We start from the raw sequence: 22,566 nt of genomic DNA, 5'->3' as shown, positions 1-22,566 counted from the left end.
TATTGGGTTCTCTTCCAGGGAAGTTAAGACCTGTACAGAAGAGATGGCTTGCACCTGAACTGGAAGGGGTGAAATAATCTAGTGGGTAGGTTTGCTAGTGCTGCACAGTGGAGTTGAAACTGCAGTTTCAGGGAGATGGGAACCAGAGTGCCAGAAGTTAGTGGAGAAGTTGTGTAGACAGACCTCACACAAACTCAAGAAACAAAAGGTTGAGCATAGTGTACTAGAGTCCTGAGATGTGTATATTTTGATACAAGAGGTGTCGTAAGAAAGGCAGATGAGCTCAGAGCATGGATCAACACCTGGAATTATGATATTGTAGCCATAATGAGATTTGGTTGCAGGAGGGGCAGGACTAGCAGCTCAATATTTTGGGGTTCTGATGTTTTAGGCACAACAGAGCAGGAGGGATTAAAGGAGGAGGCTTGGCAATACTAGTCAGGGAAAATGTCTCAGCACTGCTCAGTCAGGACAGACTGGAGAACTCATCTAGTGAGGTCCAATGGGTGGAACTGAGTAATAAGAAAGGTATGACCACGTTAATAGGGCAATATTGCAGAACACCAACAGTCCGATGGATTTAGAGGAAAAATTTGCAGAGAGATTGCAGACTGCTACAAGAAATATAAGGTTGTTATAGTAGGTGATTTTAACTTTTCATGTATTGACTCAAACTCTCAAATTGCAAAAGGAGTAGATGGGATAGAGTTTGTCAAATGTGTGCAGGCAAGTTTCCTAAATCAGTATATACAAGTCCCAATGAGACGGTGTGTGATACTTGATCTGTTATTAGGGAATGAGATGGGGCAGTTGACAGAAGGGGAACAAGCTTTTCTGTCAAAGGTGTAATTGGTAAGAGGGAGGCCTTCAAAAGTGAAATTTTGAGAGTTTCAAAGCTTGTATGTGTCTGCCAGAAGGAAAGGTAAAGATAACAAGTGGAAGGAACCTTAGTTTCATATTGAGGCCCTAGATAAGTGAAGAAAAGAGGTGCATAACAGGTATAGGCAGTTAGGAACAAATACGGTTCTTACAGAGTATAGGAAATGCTAGAGAAAACTGAAGAAAGAAATCAGGAGGGCTAAAAGAAGGCATGAAGTTGCCCTAGCAGACAAGGTGAAGGAGAGTCTGAAGGGATTCTACCTATAGGTTAAGAGCAAAAGGATTACACGTAACAAAATTAGTCCTCTGGAAGAACAGAATGGATATCCCATGTACAGAGCCAAAATAAAGGGAGTAAGCCTTCCCGCTGGCATATTTGTCCCCTTCCAGTTCAGTTGCAAACTGTCTCTTCTATACAGGTTCCACCTTTCCTGGTGACGGTCTTAAAGTGATATATTGCGTCTGTACTTACTCAGGAGACAGACACAGAGCGTATAGAAGTGAAGCAAAATGGCGTCAACTTCATGGACCCTATACAGGTTAGAGGAGGAGGTGTTTGCTGTCTTGAGACAAATTGGGGTGGATAAATCCTTAGGGCCGTACATGGTACACCCTTGGACCCAGTGGGAGGCAAGTGCAGAAATTGCTGGGGCCCTCAGCTTATACCAACATATGCATGAACCACAAAACAAATTCCCTGCTTTTATCTTTCTTTACAAGAGGCTAATGTCTTTCAAGACCCACTATTTTCATTACCATTCAAACTATTCAAAATAATGTGTTCATTAAACAGAACTGCTTCTGCTTCAGCAGTTAGAGTCAAATGTTAAGTGTTAAGTCTGAATCTTCTTGGTGCCTGGCACAAGAGATAATCAGTCTCCTTGCTGGTGCCTCACAATTAATCTGGTACCGCTACTGAGCCCAAAAAAACACAATTTATAAACACAACAGATGCTAGGGACGTTGGAAATCCACATCAACTCATGCTAAATGCTGGAGGAACTCAGCAGGTCAGGCTGCATCCATGGAAAAGAATAAACAGTAGTCGTTTCAGGCCAAGACCCCTCTTCAGGACTGAAAAGGAAGGGGGAAGATGCTAGAATAAAAAGGTGGGGGGGGAGGGAATGGAGGCTAGCTGGAAGGTGATAGGTGAAGCCAAATGGGAGGGCAAGGCAAAGGTCTGGAGAAGTAGGAATCTGATAAGAGAGGAGAGTAGACCATAGGAGAAAGGGAGGGAGGGAGGGGAGGACTCAGGATGCGTGATAGTCATGTTCGTAGAGGCTGCCTGACCCGGAGAGATCAAACTGAAATGTTGTTCTCTTTCCACAGATACTGCTTGATCTTTCCACCATTTCCAGCATTTTCTGTTTTTATTTCAGGTTTACAACAACTGTAGTTTTTTTCCTTGTTTTTCAGAAAATTATGCCATTTATATCTATAGTTACAGGAGCACTTCCTTGAACCATTTTATTTAGGATTGATTTGAAATAGTTGTATTCAATCCAATTATGAGCCTCAAGTATTAATTAATCAACATTCAGTTTGACATGACTTAATAAATCCACTTCATAGATCACTGAACACTGCAATACAGAAACAGGACCTTTCACAACCCTCCCATCCATGTACTTATCCAAATTGAACATTGAAATCAAACCTGCATTCACCACTTCTGCTAGCTGCACATTCCACACTCTCACCATCCTCTGAGTGAAGAAGCTCCCCCACATGTTCCCCTTAAACATTTCCCCTTTCACCCTTAACCTTTGACTTCTATCATCATTCATCTATTCAGAGCTACAGAAACCCTGTGTTACAAATTAAATGGTGTTTGGCCAACCGGTTTTCACAATTACAGCAACTCTCAGAAGTTCTGCTGAACTTACAGAAGAGTGAAAAACAAACATTGTAAGTATCAAAACAAGATTGTATACGGAGATAAAATAGGTTTATTATATAATTGAACATGAAATTCTGTCTACCAGTCCCATTGGGTAATTCACAATATTATATTTGACAGGAGATCTATGGCTGAATACAACAGAGAATCAAAGATGGCATGTCTGTAATTTTCTATTGCTTAAGCCATTCAGTAGAATTTTTCTTCTCCTCTATAAATAGCTCATGTTTTTATCATGTTTTCTTTTTATTGTTTTCCTTTTCTGATAAGTGCTCTATGCTTGCCTGTGTTTATTTTGCTTTTGAATGAATACAGCTTTGAAATATGTGAACCTACTTTCTCTATATAACAGCTCACACTCAGTGCTATTTTATTAGCTCGTTAATGTAAATATCTAATCAGCCAATTGTGTGGCAGCAACTCGATGCATAAAAGATCAAGAGATTCATTTGTTGTTCTGAGAAAACGTCAGGTTAAGGAAGGAATGTGATCTAAGTGACTTTGACCATGGAATGATCGTTGGTGCCAGATAGGGTGGTTTGAATATATCAGAAACAGCTTATTTCCTGTGATTTTCATGCACAATAGTCTCTAGAGTTTATAGAGAATGGTGCAAAAATGAGAAGCATCCAGTGAGTGGCAGTTCAGTGAGCAAAAAATGCCTTGTTAATGAGAGAGGTCAGAGGTGAATGGTGAGACTGCTTCAATCTGACAGGAAGGCAACGGTAACTCAAACAACCACACGTTACAACAGTGGCGTGCAGAAGAGCATCTTTGATCCCACAACACATTGAACCTCAAAGTGGATGGGCTACAACAGCAGAAAACTATGAACAGTTACTCAGTGGCCTAATAAATAAAGCATGTATTCCTTGTCATTGCTTGTCATTTTCTGTACAACATTTTATTTTAACATTTATCATGGGAAGAGCAATCTTTCTGTGAGTGCTTGAATCTCTGTTGTTCCAAGACAGTTGAAGCAGATTCTTTGACTTTTTTTAAAAAAGAGAAGATCGATTCTATAAACATGGGGTGTATGTCTGCCAGAGCAGAAAGCAATGCCAAGTTGTAGTTATATTCAGAACACCTAAGATCTGATTAAATGCTGTAGAACTGGAATGGAAATTGAAATTGCTTTATTATTGTCACACGTACAAAGTTCAAAGAAAATTTTGCTGTGCGTTGTGTTCATATATTTATTTATTTTACAGCTTAGAAAAGGCCCTTCTGGCACTTTGACACATGCTGCCAGCAACCCACAGATTTAACCAAAGTTTAATCCTGGGGTAATTTACAATGATCAATTCACCTGCTAACAGGTACAATTGGACTGGGTGTATTTAAATCAGAGATTACTAGATACTTGATTATTGAACGCATGAAGAGATGCGGGGAGAAGGCAGGAGGAAAATAGATCAGCTATGTTGAAATGCTGGAGCAGACTCAATGGTTGTATTCTACCCCTATGTCTTCTGGTCTTACGGTCTCCTCTTTGGACCATGGGAGAAAACAAGAGCACCCAGAGAAAACCCATGGATTCCACATGAAGGACAGACTAATAACTTACAGAGGATGCTGGGATTGAACTTCGAACTCTGATGACCCACTATGAGAGCGTAGCACTACGCTACCATGGAGCCCACAGTATTTTATAGATCAAGTTATTAAATATTGCATTTAAGGCAGTAAATGTAAAATAATAACAGAATGTAGAATAAAATGTGACATCTATAGAGGAAGAGCAGAGCAGGTGGACAATAAGATATAAGATCAAAACAAGATCAGGATTCCATCGAAGGAAACATAAAATACTCTTATTACACCAAGGTGGATGCTATCTTTCAGCTAAGTAGTATGTGCTTTCAGGCCTTTGTATCTTCTGCCCAATGGGAAAAAAGTATGTCTACAGTGGAGGGGGGGGAGGGTGGGTGGCCATTTTGCGGCTACTTCACTGAAGCACGGGAGGTATAGGAGTTGGGGAGGGGGAGCTGGTTTCTGTGTCCACAACTCTCTGTAGTCAAGAGCAGATCATAGAAGCATAGAAAACCTACAGCTCAATACAGGCCCTTCGGCCCACAAAGCTGTGCCTAACATGCCCCTACCTTAGAAATTACCTAGGTTTACCCATAGCCCTCTATTTTACTAAGCTCCATGCACCTATTTAAAAGTCTCTTAAAAGACTCTATTGTTTCCACCTCCACCACCATTGCCGGCAGCCCATTTCACACACTCAACCACTCTCTGAGTAAAAACTTAACCCTGACATCTCTGTACCTACTCCCCAGCACCTTAAACCTGTGTTCTCTTGTGGCAACAATTTCAGCCCTGGGAAAAAGCCTCTGACTATCCAAATGATAAATACTTCTCATCATTTTATACACCTCTATCCTATCACCTCTCATCCTCCGTCGCTCCACGGACAAAATGCTGAGATCACTCAATCTGTTCTCATAAGGCATGCTCCCCAATCCAGGCAACATCCTTCTAAATCTCCTCTGCACCCTTTCTATGGCTTTAACACCCTTTCTGTAGTGAGGCAACTAGAACTGAGTGCAGTACTCCAAGTTCGTAAGTTGCCTTACCAAGCTGTGATGTATCCCAATGGGTCTCCATGGTATGTCAATAAAAAAGATGATAGAAATTTAGCCCCTGGCAATGGAGTAGCCTCAAGGGACTCAACCAATTTCCTCATTCATACATCTATACATTATGAACAAATTAAGATTCTGAAGTTGCCTTTAGGGAAAGAAATTCTTTCCCGTGATTTCTTTTTCAATAGTTCGAAATATAATTTTTCAGATTTTAAATTTAAAAGTTACATGATTACATGATGAAATGGATTAATTAATTTGCCTTTTGAGCTTGTTAATATTATTAAAGATTTTAATTTAAGGCTGCTACCTAACATTGACTCAATGAGCCTAAACGCTGTAATGATCCTGCAAGATTCACACCATTTGTTTTGGGGAAAAAAGCACTCTGCCAGCTTTTCCATGGATTTATTTGAAAGTATGCTGAATATTTTTTTTAAGTTTCTGACACTGAGGTCCTCCCTCCAAATAACAGAATATCAAAATGAACAAAATAGAGGCAATCTGGAAAGCAAGATTCATCTAACTCTTACCATTAACATATCAACGAACCTTACAAGGTGCATTATGGAACTTCGACAGCATATCACACAAAAAAAACAATAATGGAGATACAAAGGCTTAGTTTTTGGTGGGATAGCTATGAATTGCATTGAATTGACTTTATTTCTTACATCCTTCACATACATGAGGAGTAAAAATCTTTACGTTATGTCTCCATCTAACTGTGCAATGTGCAATCATAGTAATTCATAATAATTTATAAGAAATAGAACTGTCAATGTACTATAGAGTACACTCAAATCAGCGTGAGCTCATCAGTCTGATGGGCTGGTGGAGGAAGCTGTCCCTGAGCCTGTTGGTCCTGGCTTTTAAGCTGCGGTACCGTTTCCTGGATGGTAGCTGCTGGAATAGATTGTGGTTGGGATGGCTTGGGTCCCCAGTGATCCTGAGGGCCCTTGTTACACACCTGTCCTTGTAAATGTCCTGAATCATGGGAAGTTCACAACTACAGATGTGCTGGGTTGTCTGCACCACAGTCTGCAGAATCCTGATTAAGGGACTTATGGTTCCCATGCCAGGCAGTGATGCAGCCAGTCAGGATGTTCTCAATTGCGCCCCTGCAGAAGTTTCTTAAGATTTGGGAGCCCATATCAAACTCCCTCAACTGCCTGAGGTGAAAGAGGCGCTGTTGTCCCTTTTTCACCACACTGTGAGTGTGTACAGACCGCGTGAGGTCTTTGGTGATGTGGATTCTGAGGAACTTGAAGCTGTTTACCCTCTCAACCCCAGATCCATTGATGTCAATAGTGGTTAGCCCATCTCCATTGCTCCTGTAATCCACAACCAGCTCCATTGTTTTTGCGACATTAAGGGAGAAGTTGTTTTCTTGACATCACTGTATCAGAGACATGACTTCTTCCCTGAAGGCCACCTTGTTATTGTTTGAAATAAGGCCAATCAATGTAGTGTCTTCAGCAAATTTAATTAGCAGATTGGCGCTGTGGGTGGCGATAAAATTATGGATATACAGTGAGTAAAGGAGGGGACTCAATACACAGCTCTGAGGGGCTCCTGTACTGAGAATCAGAGGGTTGGAGGTGAGAGAACATACTCTTACAACCTACTGGTGATCTGACAGGAACTCCAGGATCAGGCTACAAAAGGCAGGGTGAAGGCTGACATCTCTGAGCTTCTTGTCAGGCCTGGATGGAACTATAGTGTTGAATGCTGAACACTGTAGTGTTGTAGTCCAAGAAATGAATTCTCACATAAGCATCCCTCTTCTCCAGATGTGTAAGGACGGTATGTAGAGCTGTGGCTATTGCGTCACTTGTTGATCAGTTGTGTCAGTAGGCAAATTATAGAGGGTCCAGTTTGGGTGGTAGCAAGCAGCAGATGTAATCCTTGACCAGCTTCTCAAAGCATTTTCTTATTACTGAGGTCAGTGCGACAGGACGCCAGTCGTTCAGTTGGATCGAGTGGCAGAGCAGACTTGATGGGCTGGATGGCCATGTTCTGTTCAAATGTCCTATAGTCTAATTAAAAATCATTTTAAGCACTGTCTTAAAGTGGAATAAAAGGAACTTGATGTGTTTTGAAGAGAACTCAAGAGCCTGGGGCCTGTAGATATTAAACACAAGATACTCTGCAGATGCTAGGGTCAAAGCAAACCGTTTTGAATGGAGGTCATTTATAGGTGAACTTTTGAGGGTACAGTATCTTTATGTTCCTGTTAGATTGAAAGGAAAGGTTAAAAGCTTGAGAGCGCCATGTAAACACAAAGTACACTGCAGATGCTGTGGTCAAATCAACACGTACAAAGAAGCTGAATGAACTCTGCAGGTCCGGCTGCATCCGTGAAAACAAGCTGTCAACTTCTCGGGCCAAGACCCTTCATCAAGATTGAAGAAAGAGGAGCAGGGGCCCTATAAAGAAGGTGGAGGAGTGTGGGAAGGAGAAGGCGGTAGGAGCCAGGTGAAAAACCAGTAAGGGGAAAGATCAAGGGTGGGGAAGGGGAAGAAGGGAGGGGATAGGCAGGAAGGGTGAAAAAAGAATGTAAGGGGAAAGCACTATGGGTAGTAGAAGGAGGCGAAAACATGAGGGAGGTGATAGGCAGCTGGAGGAAGAGGCAGAGTGAAACTGGGATGGGGGAAGGGAGAGGGAGGGAACTACTGGAAGTTGGAGAATTCAAATGTTCATGCCAAGGGGCTGGAGACTACCCAGACAGTATATGAGGTGTTGCTCCTCCAACCTGAGTTTGACTTCATCATGGCAGTAGAGGAGGCCATGTATGGATGTATCCAAATACCTGACGCAGATTGGGGGACTTCTTCATCAAGCACCTCCACTCCGTCCACCACAACGGACAACATCTCCCGGCTGCCACCCACTTCAACTCTGCTTCATATTCCCATTTGGATATATTTATGCATATCTGTAGACAAAGCTGTAGACAGCTTTCCATTTGATCCCCCTTGATTTCATTTTTAAGATGCCCTTTACATCAGATTAGACGTAATGCTGGCTTAATATCAAAGTAAGTCCCTCTCACCTCAAATTATCCTCGAAAATCAGTCTACTGTACAATTTGATCCAAAGCTGTAAAAAAAGTTTGGACTTGAATCATGCTGGCAGGTACTTGATGAGTCAGTACCATTTGATAGAGCTGCTGAATTTACTTCCCAGCACTTTGCTATCACCCTCAATAAACTGAAGATACTAACGCTAGACTTCCGTGCAGATTTCGCTTAGTACCAATTTTAAAGTAGAGGAAATGCTAACTCAGTGTTTCCAGATGGTGGTTGAATGCAATTCTGCTGCTGATGATGGAATATGCTATTTACAATAGGAAACAAAGTTACCAAGAACGTGGTCTCTATAAGGACAATGTAATGTTCAAATCTCCCAAGTGTATCACGGATAAATTTATTTCCACATGGAAACAGTTAGAGTATCCTCCTCTATAGACCAATAGAGCTTGCAAACACATTAAATCTTTCACCTGACAAAGGCAAAGATGCTGCTTTTTTTCCCTAAAGAATGGGAAGATTTAATTTGGACTTGCTTAATCACTTATCATAACACTTCAGGTCAATCTATTCTGATTTACAATGAAATGTATCTTACAGTAAATGTTGTATAGCTAACATCCTGCAGCAATTTGGAGCCTGCGAACAAAACCAATCTGTATATCATTTTAAGAAAATAAGGTTTGTTCATTGAAGATCTGGTGCCTGAATTGAGCCTTAACCATCAGCAAATCATAGTGGGAAATTGAATGTAATATCTTAATGCGAGAAGTCAAGCCACATTTTGTTGAAGGTTTGTTTATTCTGTAAAATTGAACCATATATCGCAATCAATAAATAAATGAATAAAATGTCTTTAAATTGGTCAGATGGATTTATACCTGTAGTTGATTCATATCTTTTTGTCCACTTGTGCTGCGTAGCTTGATGGTAATAAACAAAATAAGGTGCTACATTTGGTAAGTTATGCCATCTATTTAGAATATAGAACGTAGAACAGTACTGCACAGTAACAGGCCCTTTGGTCCACAATGTTGTGCCAAATCAATTAAAAATTAATAATCAAATGGCTGGCAAAACTAATCTCTTCTGCCTGCACAATGTCCACGTTCTTCCATTTTCCTTATAATCATGTGCCTATCTAAACATCTCTGAAAAGTCTCTGATGTTTCTGCCTCTACCCCCACCTCAGGCAGCATGTTCCATTTGGTTCACCCACAACTCTGTGTAAAAAAGTTGCCTCTCACAGCTTCTTTGAAATTACTCTTTCTCACCTTAAATGCATGCCCTCTGATACAAGACATCTTAACCCTGGATGAAGATAATGCCTGTCTATCTATGCCTCCCATAATCTTATAAAGCTCCATCACATCTCCCTTCAGCCTCTGCCAATCCAGAGACAACAAACTAAGTTTGAGAAATCGCTCATTATAGCACATACCCTCTGTTCCAAGCAACATTCTGGTAAACAATTTCTGCACTCTCTCCAAAGCCTAGACATCCTTCCTATAACGGGGGAGACCAGAACTCTATGCAATACTCCAGATGCGGCCAAACTGGAATGTTGTAAAGCTGGAATATAATTTCATGACTTTTCAACTCAAAGCTTTGACTAGTAAAGGCAAGCATATCACCCTATCATCCTGTGTAGGCACTTTCAAGGAGCTATGAACTTGGACCCCACGATCCCTCTGCTCATCAACACTATTAAGAACTTTGCCCTTAACAGTGTACTGTCTCTTCATATTTGACCTACAAAGGAGCAACACTTTAGATCTGGCCAGGTGAGACTCCATATGCCATTTCTCTACCCATATCTAGAACTGATCCATATCCCATTGTAATCCTTGCCAGCCTTCTACGCTATCCACCACACCACCAATGTTTGTATCATCTACAAACTTTTTAACTCACCCATCTAAATTTTCATCGAGGTTATCTATATACATGACAAGCAGCAGTAGACCCAGTACTAATCCCTGTGGAACGCCACTAGTCATAGACCTCCAGCAAGGTTAAATCCCTTCAACCAATACCTTGTGTCTTCTATGGACAAGCCACTTCTGAATCCAAATGGTCAGTTCCCCATACATCTTAATCTCCTAAATGTGACTCTCATGGGTGTCCTTGTTTAAAGCCTTACTCAAACCCAAGTAGACAACATCCACAGCTCCACCTTCATCAACCATCCTGCTCACCTTGTCAAAAAACTCAATCAAGTAAGTAAGGCACGACTTACCCTGCGAAAGCTATTCAGGCTCTCCCTAATTAGGCCATGGTTTTCCAAAATGCTCATAAATCCTCTCCCTCACCAGTAACTTCCCTACCACTGGTGTGAGACTCACTGGTCTACAGTTTCTAGGATTTTCTCCAGTTTCCTTTTTGTATAATGGAACCTCATTAGCTATTTGCCAGTCCTTTGCGACCTCACCTGTGGCTAGAGAGAACACAAAGATATTGGCCGAGGTCTCAGTAATCTCTTCTGTTGCGTCTTTCAATAATCTGGGGTATATCCCATTAGACCCTGGGGACTTATCCACCCTAACGCTCTTTAACTCTAGCTCCTCCATTACCTTGAAATGCTCAACATTGTCCTCCCTATCCTTGTCAGTTCTGCACATTTTGGGTCCTCATATTCTCCACCCAGCTAACAGGAATCACCTGGAAACAGAAGTCACTAGTTTCCAATTTATAACCTGAAGCCTATTTAAACCCAGCTCTCACCCACAATCCTGGTTCAATCAATTGAACTGGCCAGCCTCAACCAATTCTCCAACTCAACACAACAACCTTGGACCAGTCAATCTTATCACTCGGAGCTCCAGATTTCAGCGCCTGAATGATTTACAGGATCCCCAACCTGATGCTGCAACTTCCTGTACCAATGTGTTTGACCTTTGAACTCCAACCACTCCATATATTATGGACCAAGCTAAGATTGCCTTTGTCATTTCTCTCTTGACTGGGCATGCTCTCACCTGGGCTGCCTCTAACGAAAACAATAAAACCACCATTTACATCAAGTATCATGATTTCTCCACTGTATTGGTAGTAACCACCGTTGATCCCAGAGAATCATGGGTGTGTGCCTCTGGTGGACTGTATCCTCTCCAGGGCGTGAACCTGGGTGGGAAGGTTTGAAGAACCAGCTGTTGCCCAGGCAATGGGTTCCCCCTCTCCACATCACTGATGTAGTCCAAGGGAAGGGCAAGCTCCAATGCAGCTTGGCACCAGTGTCGTCACAGAGGTTGGCAGAGTGAAGTTGTAAACAACATCAACTGTATTTAGGACCCCAGCTCTTCAACTGTGATGTACCGGATTTTCAACCATTAATAAAGTGGAAGCAGATCAGACATTTCACCTGTATCAAGGCTCTTGCTCTGTGCTGGATTAACCCATAGAATTCAGGACCCTTGTGATAGAGTGTGGTTGAATACAGAAGTGCTGCTGTTCCATTACCATTATAGCCTCCTGGAGCACTTAAATGATGATCTATTTACCTGGGAGATGCCTAATGACCTTGAAAGCATTATCACTCTGGCAGACAACCATAGCCCAACTCACTTTCCTTGTCCTCCTCTACATCCCTACTGTTCTTTACACACAGGAGTTGCTGGAGGATTCCGACACAGCTGGCAACATTTTGGACTGGGCTCTGTGTGTGCAGCTTGGAATCTCTACTAAGCCTACCTCCCACTGTTTCTGCATCATGCCATTGAGAGATGTCCCTTGGGATCTGGGATGGTCGGAGTGCGCCCGGCCTGTGGACAAGAGTTGGAGAGTGCCATGAGTCCATCCAGTTCCTCTTGATCAACTCAACCAACACTCCTCTCATCTGGGGTTATCCATGGGCCTCACTTTGCCTGGTTATCCAGGGTTACATAAACATAAGAACATAAGAGATAGGAGCAGGAGTAGGCCAATCAGTCCCTCAAGCCTGCTCCGCCATTCAACAAGATCATGGCTGATCCAATCTTAACTCTAGTTTTCACCGAATCCCACAAGGCAACAGTGCCAACCAACAGGGCACCATTTTATTTTATTATTCATCCCGCCCAAACTCATGTGATCACCCAGGGGGGAGAAAAAACGATTTGCCAATTGAGGAGAAAAAATCTGGAAAATTCCTCTCCGACCCATCCAGGCTATCAAAAACTGGTCCAGGAGATCACATGGCTGATCTAAACCTAGCCTCATGTCCACTTACCTGCTCGCTCACTGTATCCCCTAATGCCATTTTTACCCAGGAAAATGTCTATCTCTGTTTTGAATTTATTGAGTGTAGTAGCTTCCACAGCTCTCTGGGGCAGTAAATTCCACAGCCCCACTACCCTCTGAGTGAAGAAATTTCTCCTCATCTCAGTCTTGGAACGGCATCCCCTTATTTTAAGGTTATGCCCCCTAGTCCTAGTTTCACCCATCATTGGGAACATTCTCCCCGCATCCACCCGATCAAGCCCCTTCACAATCTTATATGTTTCAATAAGATTGCCTCTCATTCTTCAGAACTCCAATGAGTAAAGCCCCAATCTACTCAACCTCTCATCATACATCAACCCACCCATCCCCGGAATTAACCTAGTGAACCTCCTCTGCACTGCCTCGAGAGCCAGTATGTCGTTTCTTAAATATGGTTCTCCTGAGATGGGGACCCATCTGCCAGCAACCTTAGTTGAACTCATCCCATCAATGCACAGAACAGAGTCACTCTCAATCTCACCAAGCTCCCCCAGGAATATTACAACTTACCCATCACCTTCCATAAGAGGGAAGACATCACCTTGTCATCTCACAGACCAAACAACTGCATGATTGATCTCCTCCTGGATATCACCCATCCCCGAGATTATCTGTTCTCCTTCTCTCCTACAGTGACCCGAACCACGGATAAATACATCGCCGAAGCACTACAGCACCATGTGACTTGACCATCTCAGTGCTGAGCTGGTGCAGGATTCTTCTTTGTCAAGAAGTAAAATGGGGTCTTCATCCCTGCATTGATTTTGGTGGACTCAACAAAATCTTCATTAAGGACTGCTACCCTCTCCCCTTGATGGATAGCATATTTGAAAATCTTCACAGGGCCAAGACCTTTACCAAACTGGATTGATGGAGCACTTTCAACCAGATCTGTATCTGCCTAGGGATGAATAGAAGATGGTGTTCATTACATCCACCAGCCACTGTGAGTGCTTGGTGATGCCTTTCTGATTTTGAAACAGTCTAGCCATCTCCCAAGCCTTCATTCACACAATCCTCTGAGACATGCTACACAGGTATGTGTTCTTCTACCTCGGCAACATCCTCATCTTCTTCAATGACCTCAAGATCATAGACATGCCAACGGTCATGTGCTCTGACATACTCTAGTGGTCAACTCTTCACCACTCTCCAGCTGTCCAGACACGAAAGGCTCTGGATTTTCTGTGATGCCTGTTCTGGTGGCCCAGCATGATTGCACATGTACATCAGCTTGTTCCTGCCTGCCCTCACTGTGCCTGTACAATTCCTACAGCCAGTCGCCCTCTGGGCTCCTGCAGCCTCTGCCAAGCCCTTGACAGCCATTGACTTCATCACAGGTTGCCACTTTCTGATGGAGCCACAGTGATCATGAATGCGGTGGACCAGTTCTCCAAGGAAGCCAACTTCATTGCACTCTCCAAGTTTCCATCAGACGGTGTGTTGGCGGACCCAGTTTTCCAAACTGCACATCACTTCCACGGCTTCCCCCAGGATACTGAGGGCATTAGTTTGTCTCCCACTTCCAGCAAGCCTTCTGCTCCCTCCTCAGCCCCTCAGTGAGTTTGTCCTCTGGCTATCATCCACAGACCAATGAACAGTCAGAGAGAGCCAATCAGCAAATGGAGAAACTTCTGCAATGTTTTGCTGCCTCTAATCCTTCCACGTGGAAGAAATATCAGCTCTGGGTCAAGCTGTCCCATAATCTACACACCTCCTCTGCCACAGGTATGCCACCCTTTGAAGTGCTTCATGGCTACCAACCCTTGTTATTCCCCATGGAGGAGCTAACAGTGGAGGTCCTATCCACCAGAGTCCTATCTTAGGTGTCAATCGTGCCTACTGCCACCAGTCAGTATAACCGTCATCAAGAACGCTTCATGGCCCTTCCTGGGTTTGCCATCTGGCTACGCTGATTGTCTAGCACCAGTACAACCCGTCCTCTTCTTGAACTATCTACAAATTGACGTAAGAAACCTCCACGATGCACCTATCAAATCCTGCCCCATCTGAACTTGCATTTTAAAAAATAATATGTGATAGTCCATTGTTATTCACTGTGGAATAATACAATATAGTTGACATAATGATAACATTTCAGCAAACAAGGAAGAGATCTGCACACGTAATTGTTTGCAATCATTTAAGATGTGTATAATCCTAAATGCTTTTTAATTTGCTGCATCAACTACGGACAACATGACATGGAAAATCACTGAAACTACATCAGGAATTTCTGGCAGGTCCTTGTAGAAAACAAGTAATCTGCAGAGGCTCAGAAACCTCTCTAATGAAGTCCAGCCAAACTAAGTGAGTTAATTCATTCTAATTTATCTGAAGTGACCATGCAAGTAGTCAGGGGTGGTAAAAATGCTTCAATTATTCTTCCTGAAGGAATTGTTCTTCAGTTGACTCCTGATGCACTAATAAATCTGCATCTGTTTTGTCTATTACAGTTAAACCTAATGTTCCCAAAAGGATTTCTTGATACCTTGTGCCTATTTTGACTTAGTCAATGATAATATTTCATTATCATTGTAATTAAAATGGATATTTAAAAGCAACAGCATTTCAGAATGGGATATTGTAAAAACAAAATTCTGAATTATTTTCCTTCCCTTTTCTGCACTGCTAACAACTGTAAAATCCACTTGTATGTTTTTTTTGGAGGAACACAGCAGGCCAGACAGCATCTATAGGGAGAAGTGCAGTGAACGTTTCGGGCCGAGACCCTTCATCAAGAATGCTGATGTGTCCTGACGAAGGGTCTCAGCCCGAAACGTCAACAGCGCTTCTCCCTATAGATGCTGCCTGGCCTGCTGTGTTCCACCAGCATTTTGTGTGTGTTATTCGAATTTCCAGCATCTGCAGATTCCCTTGTGTATGTATTTTTTCCTATTTTTTAGCAAACCTAAAGATATAAAAAAAAACAGCAGCAGGAAAAGGATATTCAAGTCCATAAAGATCAGAAAGTTCAAAGTAAAGTTTATTATCAAAGTACATATACAACCCCAAGATTAATTTCCTTGTAGGCGTACTCAACAAATCTATAGAATAATAACTATAACAGAATCAATGAAAGACCATCATTCAACCAGAGTACAGATAACAACATATTATGCATATGCAAAAAGAAGAAACAATAATAGTAAATAGATAATTGAATTAACTTTATTTCTTACATCCTTCCCTTGCATGAGGAGTATAAGTCTTTACGTTATGTCTCCATCTAAATGTGCAATATGCAATCATAGTAATTTATAATAAATAGAAGAGTCAATGTAAATAGAGTACACTCAAGTTAGCGTGAGCTCATCAGTCTGATGGCCTGGTGGAAGAAGCTGTCCCGGAGCCTGTTGGTCCTGTCTTTATGCTGTAATACCACTTGTCGGATGGTATCTGGAATAGATTGTGGTTGGGATAGCTTGGATTCCCAATGATCCTACGGCCCTTTTTTACATACCTGTCCTTATAAATGTCTCGAATCATAAGAAGTTCACAACCACAGATGCGCTGGGCTGTCCGCACCACTCTTTGCAGAGTCCTGCGAATAGGGAAGGTACGGTTCCCATACTAGGCAGTGATGCAGCCAGTCAGGATGCTCTCAATTGTGCCCCTGTAGAAATTTCTTAGGATTTGGGAGCCCATACCAAACTTACTCAACCGTTTGAGGTGAATGAGGTGCTGTTGGGCCTATTTCAGCTGGTACGTATGAACCATGTGAGGTCCTCGGTGATGTGGATGCCGAGGAACTTGAAGCTGTTTACTCTCTCAACTCCAGATCCATTGATGTCAATAGAGGTTCGCCTGTCTCCATTGTCATGTAATCCACAACCAACTCCTTTGTTTTTGCAACATTGAGGGAGAGGTTGTTTTCTTGACACCACTGTTTCAGAGAGATGACTTCTTCCCTGCAGGCCACCTCATACTATCGAGAACCTCAGATGAAGAGTCTTTGAAAGTGAGTCCATAGGTCATGGAAACATTGCAATGATGGGGCAAGTGAAGTTGAGTTCAAGAGCCTGATGGTTGAGGGGTAGTAACTTCTTCTGAACCTGTTGGTATGAGCCCTGACGGACACCACCTTCTTCCTGATGGCAGCAGCGAGAAGAGAGCATAACCTGAATGGTGGGGGGCACTGACAATTGATGCTGCTTTCCTGCAACAACACTTCATGAAGATGTGCTCATTGGTGGGAAGGGCTTTACCCGTGATGGACTGGGCCATATCTATATATAACCATATAACAATCACAGCACGGAAACAGGCCATCTTGGCCCTCCTAGTCCGTGCCGAACCCTTAATCTCAGCTAGTCCCACCTACCCGCACTCAGCCCATAACCCTCCACTCCTTTCCTGTCCATATACCTATCCAATTTTACCTTAAATGACACAACTGAACTGGCCTCTACTACTTCTACTAACATGTTGCCTCTTCCGGTCAAGGACATTGGTGTTTCCATACCAGGCTGAGAGGCAGCCAGTCAATATCCTCTCCACTATACATCTACAGAAGTTTGTTAAAGTTTCTGAACAATGACAGAACAAGCCTGTTCTATCAGTTATCAAGGTCATTGATGATCCAATCTTGACTTCAACACCACTTCCCAGACACATTCCAGACACTTTCCTTGAAGTTTAAATATCTGTCAATCTCTTCTAGGATATTTTTAATAATTCTACATTCATAGCTCTTATGTAATGGGGAATTCAAAGAGTCATGACCTTTGAGAAACTAAATTTTCCCTCATCCTTGCTTTAAATGAATGACCCCTTCCTCTAAAGTTTTGCACCTATTTCAAAATACCTTAAGAGGATCATGCTATCATCATTCATCCTTGTCTCCTCAAGATCACGTCACATGCTTTAAACCCCAGCATTTATGGACCCAATCTGCTCAAACTTCTTTCATACATCAACCCTTTCATCCCTAAAATTAACAGTGAATTTCCTTCACACTGCTTGCAGTACATGGTCCTCCAGGTGTTGCTTCAGCTGAAATCTATAAAGTTGCATCAATCCTGCCCTTGAAACAAAAGCCAAAGTTTTATCGGCTTACCTAATTACTTCTTACTGTAGCCTCACAGCATGCTAGCTCATCTATCTTTGTGTCAAATGTGGCTGCAGAGGAATTGGTTCCTTCATCCATGTTATTAACATAGATTATAAATAATCGAAGGACTAGAACTAATCCCCGAGGCTTTCTTTTACCTAATGATTGCCAATACAAAAAAAACCTTTTATAATGACTATTTTCTGTTAATTAGTCATTCCTCTATCCGTGGAAACATACCTCCTCCAGTCATATGTGTCCATATCATGCGCAATAATCTTTGATGTAGCACTTAACTAAATGCCTTTTGGAAATCCAAACACCCTATATGAACTGCATCATTTTTATACATCATATTTATTATATCCTTGAAGCCACTCTTAAAAATTGGTGAAACCCAATTTCCCATTCATAAAACCATGCTGCTTCTGCTTGATTGTCTCATGCTTTTTCTCATTTTTTAAACCAACTACATACTGGGTAAAATTACAAGTGCGAAGTCAGATTATGCTGATAATGGTTTCCTTATGGAATTAAGAGTGCACTCAGATCCAGGACTAATAATCAAATAAAACTCAAGCAGAAAAACAGCAATAACGTGAGAAAGTGGAATTACTTAAAAATTAATAGTTTGGTACCTGTGAAAATGAAACCACTAAGAAACAGATTCACCTTTGGCTAGATAATACAACTTCCCTTTTCCTAAACCAATCACTGAGCTCTGTTGAACCTATTATAGGGATGTTGAGAATTCTGAATGGATTCTGATATGGAATCCAATTCACATTCACATTTATAGCACAAGTCACACCACATGCCATATTGTTTAATCTATTAGCATGTGTGCAGTTAATATGCAAAGCTGGCAGATTGTGATATCAATTAGTGAACAGCACTGACTTATTGCCATATCTGTCATTCTGAAGACCATTGGCTAATACATTCCTTGGTTCTCTTTCCCTTTCTCTCTCTCTTTTTCTGTCCCTCCCTCGTGGCTTTAAATAATGCAGTTTTCAATACCCCTGATGGGGAGGCAGCCAGTCAGCAACACAATTATTGCTGGCTTCATGCAGTACACAGTAAGAACAGAAGAGAGGAAAGCTACACAGATACCCACTGTCAGGTTCTGTTCCATTAAGCTCCCGATGTTAGTTTTGCTTCCTCCATCTCCCTATCTCCCTGCCTCATTAGTGTCAGCAATTTGTACCTGTTTGTCAAAACAATTATTTATTTATCTATGTTAAAACACTGGTAAATAATAAATGGCTTCAGTGCCGTATGGGAAATGGGAGAATCAAGGGACCAATCACATAAGTGCTGGGAAAGGCAGAATGTAGTTCGTGGAGAGTTTGGATAGGGTGTTTACTCTTATTGGAATGGAGGGTGCAGAGACGTGAGCTGATAGTTGCTTACAAAGCCTTATGAGGCACAAATATAGATAGATCGTCAAAGTCTTTTTCCCAGGAAAGGAGAGTCTGGCGAATATTTGGAATAAGCTTGGTCCTACTCTATTCTCTCGAGGGAGCAGATCTAAGGATTCAATCTGGTCCGGAACGCTGTCACTTGCTCCAATTGTTTGCATAATGTGTGTGTGTTTTTTTCCTTTTTCTCGGTGCAGTGGTTTTGGTCTTCTTTTAAAATTGGGTTCTACGGATTTCTTGTTTTGTGGCTGCCTGTAGGCAAACAAATCCCAAGGTGTATAATTTATACATTATTTAATAATAAGCGTACTTTGAATCTTTGAATATTTTGAATCACAGAAGGTAGTAGTGGAGACAAATACTACTATGACATTTAGAAGTCATTCAGACAAGTTCTTGGAGTGGAGGGAGTTCAACAGGCTTTTCTTCCACAATTGTATTTCATTGATGTCAATGAATGTGAAATTTAGAGGCAGAGATGAATGCATCAAAATCATTGCTTTATGAAGTGCTCAGGGCTCTGGTAGTAACCATGCAAGATCATCTTCTCTGTCACCTTACTGCCTCTGCCAATTCTCTGGGCTAGAATGCAGGCCAGCTGAAAATTTAGTGAAGTTCTTTCCCCACACGTGTCAAAGAAGTAAATGATAAACAATAGCTGATTCCAGTCAATTCTGGTTGACTTCTGGTCAAGGTGGCACCAAGCTGTGGTCTCCATCAAGGTTAAAACTTTGCCACAAGAGATACAGGTGAAGATGGTTAGGATCCAAGTAGTGGTATCCAAATCTAAAATCAAGACATGGTATGAGACTGAAACGAGAACAAGTTACTGAACTAGACACTAGACAAGAATCCACGTAGAGTTGATGATTGGACACCAAACCTCAATTTAGGTACTCTTTAAATATTAAAATCCTGGTGCCAAAACATGGTCACCAATTAGCGGGGTGGGCCTGAATCTTTAAAGGAACTGCACCAACAACTCTGGAGACTTAGAGCATCTAAACCCCAGAGTGGCACGATCAGGTGTGTGTCATAACAAGCTCAGAGTTAGTTACTTTAGAAGTTTGTAGGGAAGGTTTGGCAGACAGAGAGGAGGGTTAGGGTTCAGGTTAAGGTTAGGAACAGGGTCTATGAGCCTGAAGTCCACTGGGGAAGACAGAGGCACGATGACTGCGAGTCCACTCAAGGCCTGCCCTGGGGATGGAGGACTCTCTGTGTGGATGGGTGGGAAGAAAGAGGCTTGTTTTGCTGTTGTGGTTTTGCTGTTTGTTCTGCTCCGCTTTGCTGTCTTCTGTGTGTGGTTCTGCCTAGCGCTGTGGATCGGCTCTGCTGGCTTCGGAATGTGTGGTGACACTTGCGGTCTATCCCCTTGGGGCTGTGCTGGTTGCTAATGCAAATGACGTATTTCACTGTTTGTTACGATGCACATGTGATAAATAAATGAATCTGGATCTGAATTCCCCTAAGTGTTCACAGCACTCCAACTGACACGGGCTTTCTCATCATTAAACCCAATGTAAAATCAAAACGCCAACACAAATCATGCAAACATTGAAAGTTATTTACCATTAATTTTAATCTCTCCAATTCCACTGTTTTACTTCTGCACATAGAGGGTATATGTAACTAGTCGTATGCCTGGTTTTACTCTGAAATTATGTATGGGATATATGGGGTTTTGAGGGAGAGATAGCGTGGGGTAACACGATTGGATGTGCATAATTCTCAACTACCAACGTTGAGTAGGGGTTTAACTTTAAGAGGCTGATTTAATGTTGTTAAGCAAGGATTTTTAGCTTGCTTTTGTATTCAGGTTTTGGAGTTCAGTAAAAAAGGGTTACTGGTTTCATTTAACATAAAACTCTTCTCTTTGTTTTATTTGCGAAAATCTACCACGGTGATCCTGATACTCTAGGACAATTCCTGAGTCATTGAACATTTTGGCCACGCAGTCGCTTTGAAACTGACAGAGTTTTGGGAGCAAAATGCCATTGCTTGCTTTGTACAAGCTGAGGCCCAGTTTGCTCTGTGAGAGATCTCCGCAGATGACACCAAATTCTAGTGCATGGTATCGTCACTCAGCAAGTCCATTGCTGCAAGGATGGTGAGTCTGCTTAAACACCCATCAGAACATGATAATCACCTTTCACTGAAAATTCACACTTTACAGATTTCGGGAGTATTGAAGCCTAAACACTAGGCCATTAGAGCTAATGAACTACATGCTGTCTTTCCTGGGAAATTACCATCCTTGTTTTATTTTTAAAGAATTCTTCAAGCAGCATATGCTTGAGCAAATTCACACAGCCCGTGCTAATGCACCTATGATGGACTGTAGGGAGCTTGCTAAAATGGCTGATAGTCTAAACTCAGCCGGGCAGCAGTGCATCGTTTCTCCTCCTCTCGCTACCTCAACAAGCCCAGTCAGCTAGGCCCTCAACAGGAAGATGCCCCTGGCTGCCAACCAGACTATGACGGGCCTGTGCTTTACCGTGCTCACTTCGTTCGTATGTGCTGCCCGTCTTGCAGCTTCAGCAAGAGACATCTGCAGTCTGTGAACACTGTGTGTTCCAGCTGCCGGGGTTGTCTACTGCACCTTTCAGGGTGACGCTTCTTATGTGATGTGGGTGCTCAAGTGAGTGCGCTTCTGGCATCACCTATTGAAGGTGAAACCTCACTGGGGGCCGCCAGACTTACAGGTCACGACAAGTGACACTCTGCTTCAGTGAGCGTCGTTACACATAGGACTTTGTCCTGGCTAAAGTGGCTGGACCACTGCTCGGTGCAGATTTCCTGTGTGCTCAAGGGCTGTTGGTCAATCTTAAGAACTACCAGCTTGTGGATGTCAAGGTCTATATTACCCTGCTCCCCCAGTAGGTTCCCCACAGCAACTTTTTCTAGTGTATATGTGTTTATTTGACTGCTGGGTGAATTCCCAAACGTCACCGTCCACGTTCTCCGCAACAGTCACAAAACATGGGGTCAAGCACCACATTCCCACAACTGGCCCGCCAGTCCACGCCCACGCAGATGGACTGGACCCAGAAAAACTGGCGACTGCGAAGGATGAGTTTGCCAACATGGTAAGACTCATCATTGTACACTTGTTGAATAACTCCTGGCTTCACCTTTTCATATGATCACTAAGTCCGATGGTAGTTGCCACTCAAGTGGTGATTACTGATATCTCAATGAGGCCACCACCCCCTGATTGTTACCTAGTCCCACACATCCAAGGCTTTACAGTTCGTTTAGCCAGAAGTTTAAATTTTTTCAAAGTCTATCGAGTTAGGGGCTACCATCAGGCACCTCTGAGCCTGACATTCCCAAACTGCTGCGATAACTCTGTTCGGGCTTGTAAATTTCTGTGCATACCGTTTGGACAGAAAATTGCAGCACAAACTTTCCAAGGCCTGATGTGCTCCGTATCAAAAGATTTAGATTTTTT

The sequence above is a fragment of the Hypanus sabinus genome, chromosome 1 (genome assembly GCF_030144855.1).
Source record: "Hypanus sabinus isolate sHypSab1 chromosome 1, sHypSab1.hap1, whole genome shotgun sequence".
Taxonomy (NCBI): Eukaryota; Metazoa; Chordata; class Chondrichthyes; order Myliobatiformes; family Dasyatidae; genus Hypanus; species Hypanus sabinus.
This window is presented reverse-complemented; position numbering follows the sequence as displayed.